The sequence below is a fragment of the Manis javanica genome, chromosome 17 (genome assembly GCF_040802235.1).
Source record: "Manis javanica isolate MJ-LG chromosome 17, MJ_LKY, whole genome shotgun sequence".
Classification (NCBI taxonomy): Eukaryota; Metazoa; Chordata; class Mammalia; order Pholidota; family Manidae; genus Manis; species Manis javanica.
The window spans coordinates 5,378,955-5,388,784 of record NC_133172.1 but is presented as its reverse complement, the minus strand read 5'-3'; positions in this window follow the sequence as shown (position 1 = coordinate 5,388,784).

Here is a 9,830-nt window from a genome sequence, read left to right as displayed (position 1 = left end):
GGTCAGGTAGAAGAGTGCATGTCCCTCTGCCTCCATCATGTGGCTGTGTGCCAGGCCGCAGATGGTGCATCCCTGAGGGCTGTGCCTGTGGCTGGCAGCACTCACTCCCCACCCCTCCCAGTGCTCAGACTCGGGGGACTGAGAGCTGCCCTGGACAGACTCAGTGCAGAAGGGAGTTTACCTGCTAGGCTCGGCTCTGTCTGACACTGAGGAAGGGGATTTGATCTGTGAGTGTTTCTCCTGCAGGGTGCTCATGAAGTCCAGATTTTGTGCTAAGGTTAGCTCTCCCCCAACTGCCTTGTCTTTATTTGTATCCCCTCCTAGAAAGTAGGATCCTGTACTAGAGAACAGGTCTGCTTTGGTTCCCATGGCTGGAGGGGGCCCCAGGTAATTGTCTCTGTCCCAAGCTGATGGGCTCCAGGAAGGCCTAGGCCAGGCGGGTCTCAGCAAACTGTCCTGGCCCTCCTTGTTCTCCCCCAATCTGTCAGCCCTTCCTCAGGGCATAGAGGCCTCCGCCTCTGAACTCAGACGGAGGGAGCCGATGCGGGCCAAGGGAGAAGGAGGTGAACCAGCCTGCACCCTGGAAGGAGGGGACAGGGCCTGTTAGCTCACTCTTGTCTCCATCTCATCAAGTCCTGGGAAACATCTCACCCACTCGTGCATTCCCAGGACGGAGAGCCTGATTCACAGCTGCTCTGGGTCAGGGGCAGCAACACTCCTGCTGGCTGAGCTGAAGCCCTACCCAGGCTGCTTCCTGATCCACATGCAGAGAGCCTGCCCTACGGAGAGGCCCTCTTGCAAGGAGCTGAGGGTGGCTTTCATCCAACTACCAGTGAAGAAGTTGAAATGATATCCGAGCTACAGCCTGTGAGAGACCCTGAGCCACAGGATGCAGCTTAGCTCCAGTTCCAGACCCACAGAAACTGTGAGGCAGTAAATGTAATTTTAAGCCACTGAGTTGTGAGGTACTTGTGATGCGGCCGTAGATGACTAACGCACTGTTTGTACTGAGCTCTTGCTCCCTGATCTGAGCCCTGCAACTCTTTTTCCTTTGTCACACGTATGACTGGGTGGGTCTGTGACCTTCAGAGTCCTCAGAAAAGGAGTCCAGTATCTGAGGTCCCAGAATTCCTTATGGGAGAGGGCGACTCTGATTTTCATTATGGTAAATAGAATATGGGGTCCTGAGCCACAAAGGGAGGAGATGGGCGGGCCACGGATGGATCTGACCTTATCGTGCCCTTTTAGGGTTCAGAAGTTGAGATGCTCAGGGCCTGAGGCAGAGGCCGCTGTGATCATTACAGCCTGGCTGTCCCCTCTGGCGCTCAGACCATCCCTCCCACCTCCACAGCCTTGATGCAGACACCTGCCATTGACATACTGCCATCCTAAGAATCCCCAGGAGCCTGGCCTGTGCCCACCAGCGCCCTCTGAGAGTCCCCGGATGGCTCTCCCCAGATGTCTCACACACCTTTCTGACCATCCCAGTCTGATCTGAGCCCTAGACAAGTGCATTTGCTCCTTCTTGGGGATGAACCTCCTTCATTACCCAGATTAGGGTCCTGGGAATCCTATAGATGTCCCTGTCGCACACAGCACACCTTGTGAGTCAGTGAGTCTTACAAACCACCCTTTCTGAAAGCGGCTCAGTTTCCCTTCCTGACATTCCTAAGACCTCTGTCCTGGCGCAGGTTTTTCCTCATTCTCTGCTGCCTCCACCATCCCTCCAGCCTTCTCTCTGGCCACTCGGCCTCCACTTTCCTTCCCTCCCTGAAATCTTTCAAACATCACCCCAGATAGGTATTTTCTCACACTGAGAACCAACCATGTCCTCTCCTGTCCTAGACCCTGATGTGGTGTCCCACTGCCCTCCCCCGGGACCTGGCGTGATGACGTCATAGGCTGGACAGTGGACGCCACGTAACTACGCGTGGGGGACGGTGCCTGGCACGGAGTGGATAGTCAATCGACTTTCAAGAGTTAAGTGAAAGTCTGCTGGTTTTTCTAAGATCCAGATCTAAATATTATATTTGATAAGTACACATCATACCTAGGAGTATGAGAAATCATGAGAAGGAATTATGAGAAAACATATTTTAAAAAATTTCCTGAAGTGTATTAGTAAATAGGATTATGACTACTCACTTTTTACATAATTGCTTCCTGAAACTGGTGCCTCCCCCACCCCCCACCATGGGTTCCTGCCACTCCGTTTCTCAACCTTTCTGCGTAAGTCCCTATGCTATCCCGGAACCCTTCTGTTTTTAGGTCCCCACTGGCCCTGTTGCTCTCTTCAATCTTAGGCCCAATGGTCTTCCCCTGAGTCTCACTGTCCTGAAGTCCCTTAGGCCATTGGGACAGCCATACGTGCAGACAAATCTCTGAGGAAGAACTGCGACGCAGAGAGAAGCATAAGAGGACCACAGCCCACAGGGGACACGTCTGCTGGTCACCCAGTCCTTTCAGATGGACCCTACATTTCCGCTGCTCCAGGCTCTCTGGCTGCCTTCCTGGTCTGAGCCTGGGATCCTGTACTTGAGGGGTCAGACCCTCTCAGAGGCGGGCACTTTTTGAGTTCTGGAACCAACCCTATTTCAGCACCACAGACGCCACCACCCTGTTGCCTGGAACTTGCCAGGGCTGCCGTGGTCTTGGGAGGACAGGAACCCCCTTATGACTGAGCCACCTTCATTGCATCCCAGACAAATTGGTTCGGTCTGGAGTTCAGTGTGAGCTATCCTGTTCATACAGGATAGTCTGGAAGGAGGGGAGCGTTCACTATATCACGGCAAATAAAGGATCTGGGCAGACACCTTTTTCAAGTCATCACCCCTGGGAATTTGGCACCACCCACTCTGATGTGTGACCTTTTCTGGAGGTTGCATGACCATGGAAAGTCATCCAGCTCAGGGTCCTGTGAGTGTGGGACCAGGGCCCCCAGGACACTGAGTGCAATAGGTGGTCCGTGGAGAATTTAGGGCTTGAGATACCGAGTGCCTAGCTTCTGGACACAAGACCAAGGACAGGGACAATAAGGATTTCAGGGTCCATATTTTTGCTGTCCTTGTGGCTCGAGAAGGAGGGAGAGCCAGCCCCTATTACACCCTTCACCACTGAAGAGACAGCTCCTAGGCTTAGTCACCAAGGAAGTGCAAATTAAACCCACAATGAAATTCTGCTAACCTCCGGGATGGTTGTACAGGAAAAAACAAAAACAAGTATAAAACACACCTGGAAATACCAAGTACTGGCCAGAATGGAAACAACTGGAACTCTCATGTACTCGTGATTGGAATGTAAATTTGTGACCACTGTGGAAAAATGGAAATAACTATTGAAACCAAATATGCACGTACCCTATTACTGAGAAATTCCACTCTAAGAAATACACCCAACACAAGCACATACCAAAAGACATGCTCATGGCAAGATTCTTCATAAGATTCTTCATAATAATTCCTGATTAGAAATAACCCAAATGTCTATCAAAAGTAGAAGGGTTGTATAGCATATGGCATGTGCACACTGTGGAATACTTTCAGCAGTAGGAATGAATTGCTGATACGCGGGTAACTCTCACAACAAAAGGTTGAGCATCTGAAGCCAGATGCTGGAAGATCGCAATTATAAAGAAGCCCCACTGATAAAGCGAATCAGTGATGGCAGAAGTCCTTGTAGTGGCTGCTTCAGCGGGAGGAGAGTAACTGGGAATGGGATTGGTGGGGCTTCTTGCTCCAGGAATCCAGAAACGTCATCCTTGTAAGAAAACTGATCAAGCTCATTTTTATAATCTGAACTGCTTTCTCTATGTATGCTTTGCTTCAATGCCTTTTGCTCTAAGAACAGGATAAGGGGCTACTTCACACAAACATCTGCTGGTTCATTTTAAAATGCAGATAATCCATAAAAATGGTAAGGAAACTATACCGAAACTGTCTCAAGAAGAAAGGAAAAACCCCAAAGCCCTGAATCCATAACGGAATTGATTCGGTAGGAAGCATCATTTTCCAGAGAAAAAATTCACCAGCAAGTCCTTCTGAATGCTCAATGCAGAAATAATCCCAGTATTCATAAACCCTGCCAAGTGTGAAAGACCCATCAGCCAGCATGACCTTTGGAGGTCTTTGGCTTTCTCCTGGCATCACTGAGTCCTGCAGAGTACGGAAGCGGTAGTGGCTGATGTCCACGAACCTCCTCATCTCTGGCAGCTGTGGGTCTGAAGTGGCACTTATGCATACAGTTACTATCCTGTTCATGCCCGCTGGCTTCCTCTTGTGGTTTACTCTTGTTTCTTCCAACCCTTCTTCCCATACTGAGGAACGCTTGTGACCAGGCTGTCCTAGGGCAGTGCCTGCTGATGGCTTAGAGATGCCTTTGCTGCCGGGTGCACTGGTGAGGTCCATGCTGTGGAAGGTGAGGGGACCCAGAGCCAGAAAGACCCCAGGCGGGGAGTGGGGGGTGGAGTCTGAGTCTCCCTCTCTCCAGGGGCTTTGACTCAGGGTCCAGAATAAGACCTTGAAGGGCCGGAACTGGTGGCATGCAGGAGGGATCGTGTGTCTTTAGGCCCTGCATCATTTCCTACCCCAAGTATTATTGGATGGAATCTGACCTAGCTCATGGCTGTTGGTTCCAGGATGGGGTGCTCTTCTGGCTACAAACACCCCAATCAGGAAGTGCAGGAGAAGACCCAGGGTCAGTTCCACCTCCCTTGTGATGCCCAGACTTGAAACTGTTCCCTGAACATCAGAGATGTAGCGAGGGTGACAGCGGCACCCTTGCTCTGAGTATACAGTTACATAAATAAGAAGCTGCTCCTGAATGTGACAGGCAGGTAAAGTCCCAGAAAAGAAGTCTTTTCTCCTCCTCCAAGGTCATGGGAGGCAATCAAGGGCCCTGAGAGGCTCTAGCACAGGGGGTTCAATTCTGAAACCGAGGCCAGCCCTTTTCCCTTCCCCAGCCTTGACCCAAACACCTGGGATCCATGAACCAGAGATGCCGGAATCCAGTCACCCTAGAAATCTCGCCTACACCACACCACGGACCTGTGAGATGGGGGACCTGCTGGAGTTCTTCTCAATGGGAGATGCTATCAGTTTTCAGTTTCCGAGACCCTCCGATCCTCAGGGTTCACCCTCATCCCACAGCACCAACCTCGCCTGTCAGGTGATACTCCCCATGGTGTGACTGTGGAGAGAACCAGCTCAATGTCTCCTGTAAGTGTGGGGTAAGAATGCCTGGGTGGCCGAGGGCGGCAGTGTCCGTTGGGAGGGGGGCCGGGAGTCTGGGGTTCTTGGTGCTTGTGACCTGGACACCAGGTCAGGGAGGGCTGAGCCCGTCGCCACTCACCACCCCTTCCCAGGTCCATTGCTCCTGGGGGATAAAGCCAAGGTCCACACCACAAATGATGGCTGGATAGGAACTCTGTCTTTCTATCCCAGGTGCTCCATAGTCGGTGACCATCATTGTTTGCTGGAGAACTGCCCCAGGGAGGAGAATCTTCTTTTCTTTTTCAGATCTGTGATGAAGATGGGGTTTCTTCCAGCTCAGGGAAGGAACATCAGATCAGAATTGAAATAAGGGAAGTTTGAATTCTGACCTAAGAAGCTCCGTGTGGTCTTCAGGCCCCCTGCATTCTGACTTCTCCCTTCTTGCCACCTCTCTGCCACTCCCACCGGGTTGCTGTCAGCCCCTCACTGCCAACCCACTGCCAAATCGGGCTGTCACCACTCTCTTGATCTTCTCTACGTCGTCCCCCCACCCAAGGCAGACTTCCTCCTGGCCAAGTTGCTCCAATCTCTCCCATCAGCTCTACCCAGGGCTGCCCTCCCCTGGATGCACCGATTCCTCTGGCCCAGCTTTGAGCTCTGCCCTGACCCCCAACCTTTTTGTCCTGAGCCCCAGACCTCTACCTCGAGCTTCCTCTTGCACATGGCCCCTCAGTTACCTAGTCAGGACCCCCTGACCTATGCGCCATTCCTCCTTCTCTCACCCACAGTGCTCATGAGTCAGTGGGCCCTATAAACATCACTTCCAGTTTCGATAGTTGTGATGTTAGACTGTTCATTTGGGATTGTTCTTCCTTCTTCAGGTGTGCCTGGATCGCTATATACTTTCCTCTTAAGACTGCTTTCACTGCATCCCACAGAAGTTGGGGCTTTGTGTTGTTGTTGTCATTTGTTTCTATATATTCCTTGATCTCTATTTTGATTTGTTCATTGATCCATTGATTATTTAGAAGCATGTTGTTAAGCCTCCATGTGTTTGTGAGCCTTTTTGTTTTCTTTGTAGAATTTATTTCTAGTTTTATACCTTTGTGGTCTGAAAAATTGGTTGGTACAATTTCAATATTTTGGAATTTACTGAGGCTCTTTTTGTGAGCTAGTATGTGGTCTATTCTGGAGAATGTTCCATGTGCACTTGAGAAGAATGTATATCCTGTTGCTTTTGGATGTAGAGTTCTATAGATGTCTATTAGGTCCATCTGTTCTAGTGTGTTGTTCAGTGCCTGTGTGTCCTTACTTATTTTCTGCCTGGTGGATCTATCCTTTGGGGTGAATGGTGTGTTGAAGTCTCCTAAGATGAATGCATTGCAGTCTATTTCCCTCTTTAGTTCTGTTAGTATTTGTTTCACAAATGCTGGTGCTCCTGTGTTGGGTGCATATATATTTAGAATGGTTATATCCTCTTGTTGGACTGAGCCCTTTATCATTATGTAGTATCCTTCTTTATCTCTTGTTACTTTATTTGTTTTGAAGTCTATTTTGTCTGATATTAGTACTGCAACCCCTGCTTTCTTCTCACTGTTGTTTGCCTGAAATGTTTTTCCATCCCTTGACTTTTAGTCTGTGCTTGTCTTTGGGTTTGAGGTGAGTTTCTTGTAAGCAGCATATAGATGGGTCTTGCTTTTTTATCCATTCTATTACTCTGTGTCTTTTGATTGGTGCATTAAGTCCATTTACATTTAGGGTGACTATTGAAAGATATGTACTTATTGCCATTGCAGGCTTTAAATTCGTGGTTACCAAAGGTTCAAGGTTAGCCTCTTTACTATCTTACTGCCTAACTTAGCTCGCTTATTGAGCTGTTATATACACTGTCTGGAGATTCTTTTCTTCTCTCCCTTCTTATTCCTCCTCCTCCATTCTTCATATGTTGTGTGTTTTGTTCTGTGCTCTTTTTAGGAGTGCTCCCATCTAGAGCAGTCCCTGTAGGATGCCCTGTAGAGGTGGTTTGTGGGAAGCAAATTCCCTCAGCTTTTGCTTGTCTGGGAATTGTTTAATCCCGCCATCATATTTAAATGATAGTCGTGCTGGATACAGTATCCTTGGTTCAAGGCCCTTCTGTTTCATTGCATTAAGTATATCATGCCATTCTCTTCTGGCCTGTAGGGTTTCTGTCGAGAAGTCTGATGTTAGCCTGATGGGTTTTCCTTTATAGGTGACCTTTTTCTCTCTAGCTGCCTTTAAAACTCTTTCCTTGTCCTTGATCCTTGCCATTTTAATTACTATGTGTCTTGGTGTTGTCCTCCTTGGATCCTTTCTGTTGGGGGTTCTGTGTATTTCCGTGGTCTGTTCGATTATTTCCTCCCCCAGTTTGGGGAAGTTTTCAGCAATTATGTCTTCAAAGAGACTTTCTATCCCTTTTCCTCTTTCTTCTTCTTTTGGTACCCCTATAATACGAATATTATTTCTTTTGGATTGGTCACATAGTTCTCTTAGTGTTGTTTCATTCCTGGAGATCCTTTTATCTCTCTCTATGTCAGCCTCTATACGTTCCTGTTCTCTGGCTTCTATTCCTTCAATGGCCTCTTGCATCTTATCCATTCTGCTTATAAATCCTTCCAGGGATTGTTTCACTTCTGTGATCTCCTTCCTGACATCTGTGATCTCCCTCCAGACTTCATCCCATTGCTCTTGCATTTTTCTCTCCATCTCATCCCATTGCTCTTGCATTTTTCTCTGCATCTCTGTCAGCATGTTCATGATTTTTATTTTGAATTCTTTTTCAGGAGGACTGGTTAGGTCTGTCTCCTTCTCAGGTGTTGTCTCTGTGATCTTTGTCTGCCTGTAGTTTTGCCTTTTCATGGTGATAGAGATAGTTTGCAGAGCTGGTACGAGTGACAGCTGGAAGAGCTTTCTTTCTTGTTGGTTTGTGGCCTTCCTCTCCCCCTTCGCGAGGTGCTGGGTTCTCGCAGGTGTGGATGTGGTCTGGATGTTGTCCTGTGTCCTCTGATCTCTATTTTATTTTAGGAAGAGTTGTCTTTGTTATATTTTCATAATTCTATGTGGTTTTAGGAGGAGCGTTCCGCTGCTCTACTCATGCCGCCATCCTGGCTCTTCCCCCTAAACATCACTTCCTAAACATGTCCTGAATCGCGCCCTTCCTCAGGCCTCCTCTGTCCTGTCTCCTCCCCTCCATCCACATGGCCTTGACCATTGACCTTTCTTCTTCCCCAGCTTCCCAGGCCCCAGTCTCTTCCCTCACATCTTGCCCCACACAGCATGGGCCTAGAAAGGCTTCCGGACCCAGAGCCCACCCTGTCCCCTCCCTGCTCAGAGCCATCCCCCTACCCCCGCCCCCACTCCCTGCACCCCAGGATAGCTCCTAGCTCATCACATGCAGACCCTCCCAGGGCCTCCCCAGCAGGCCCCGGAGGTGGCTGCAGTCCCGTTCATCTGCAAGGCCATCTCAGTGCCTTTGGGCATCCACTCTGCAGCCTCAGACACCTTTCTGCCATATGCTGATACCACCAACACCCCACCTCTTTCCCATCCCGCTCGGCCTCTTCCCCTCCAGGGTCTTTCAGCCATTTTGGGCTCCTGGATTGGTTTGTTCATGAGCACGGGTCAGACAGTCTGGTCCTCTGTTCTGGGTGGGAGGTAATGGTCCTCTCCCGTTCTTCCCCATCCCTGCTGTGCTCTCTCTCCCTCTCCATTCCAGCAATGGCACCTGATCTGTGAGGCTGATGGCAGCCACCAGCGACTGCAGAGGGCAGGGAATTCACCTGCAGGCTCAGCACTGCTGGGCTACCTGCACGGTTCCTTCAGCCTCTCTGTGCAGAATGAATGGCAGGACAGGTGCTGGGGTTGGGCAGCCTGGTCCCGTGTTTGGAGGTTTCTGGGGCCTGGGGACAGAGAGTCACCCTTCTCCCCTTCTCCAGGAAGCCCCCCCTCCTGCAGATGTGTGACTGCGGAGCAGCAGGGCTCCTGGCCCCTGGTCCTCACCCTGATCAGAGGGACCCTCATGGGGGCTGGCTTCCTGCTCACCTACGGCCTCACCTGGATCTACTACAGCAGAGGAGCGGGCCTGTGCCTCTCCAGGGAAGTCCGATGATTGGCCCCCAAGTTCCGGGGGGGGCTGAGTGTCCCGCCCTGCCTGGAGTTGGCGGTCAGGCAGCTGGCTCTCTGATCGGACACCGTGCTGACCCTGCAGGTGCTGAGGCTCTTGGGGAGCAGGGCAGAGATGCCAAGGTGGGTCTCCCTCCTTCTCAAGATGGGACTGAGGCGTGAAGGTGGAGCCCAGAGGGACGGATGTGGGGACACGGCGGTCAGTGGCACACACCCTGTGAGCACACCTGTTTTCTGCACACCCCGCTCTCCCATCTCTGGACGTCCTCTCTTGCCCCAGCCCCAGCCCTTAGAAGCAGGGACTCGCCTTCAGGGTCTTATCTTCCTGCAGCTCAAGAGGTGCCTTGCTAAGTCTGCACAGTTTTTAACTCAAAACATGGTTTCTGTTGGGTTCCAGATATGACAGCTTTGCCCCCGAATCAAGTACTCCCAGTGGTCTGTACCATAGCATTTATTTACCACCCATGGGCAGGGTGAAGCCCA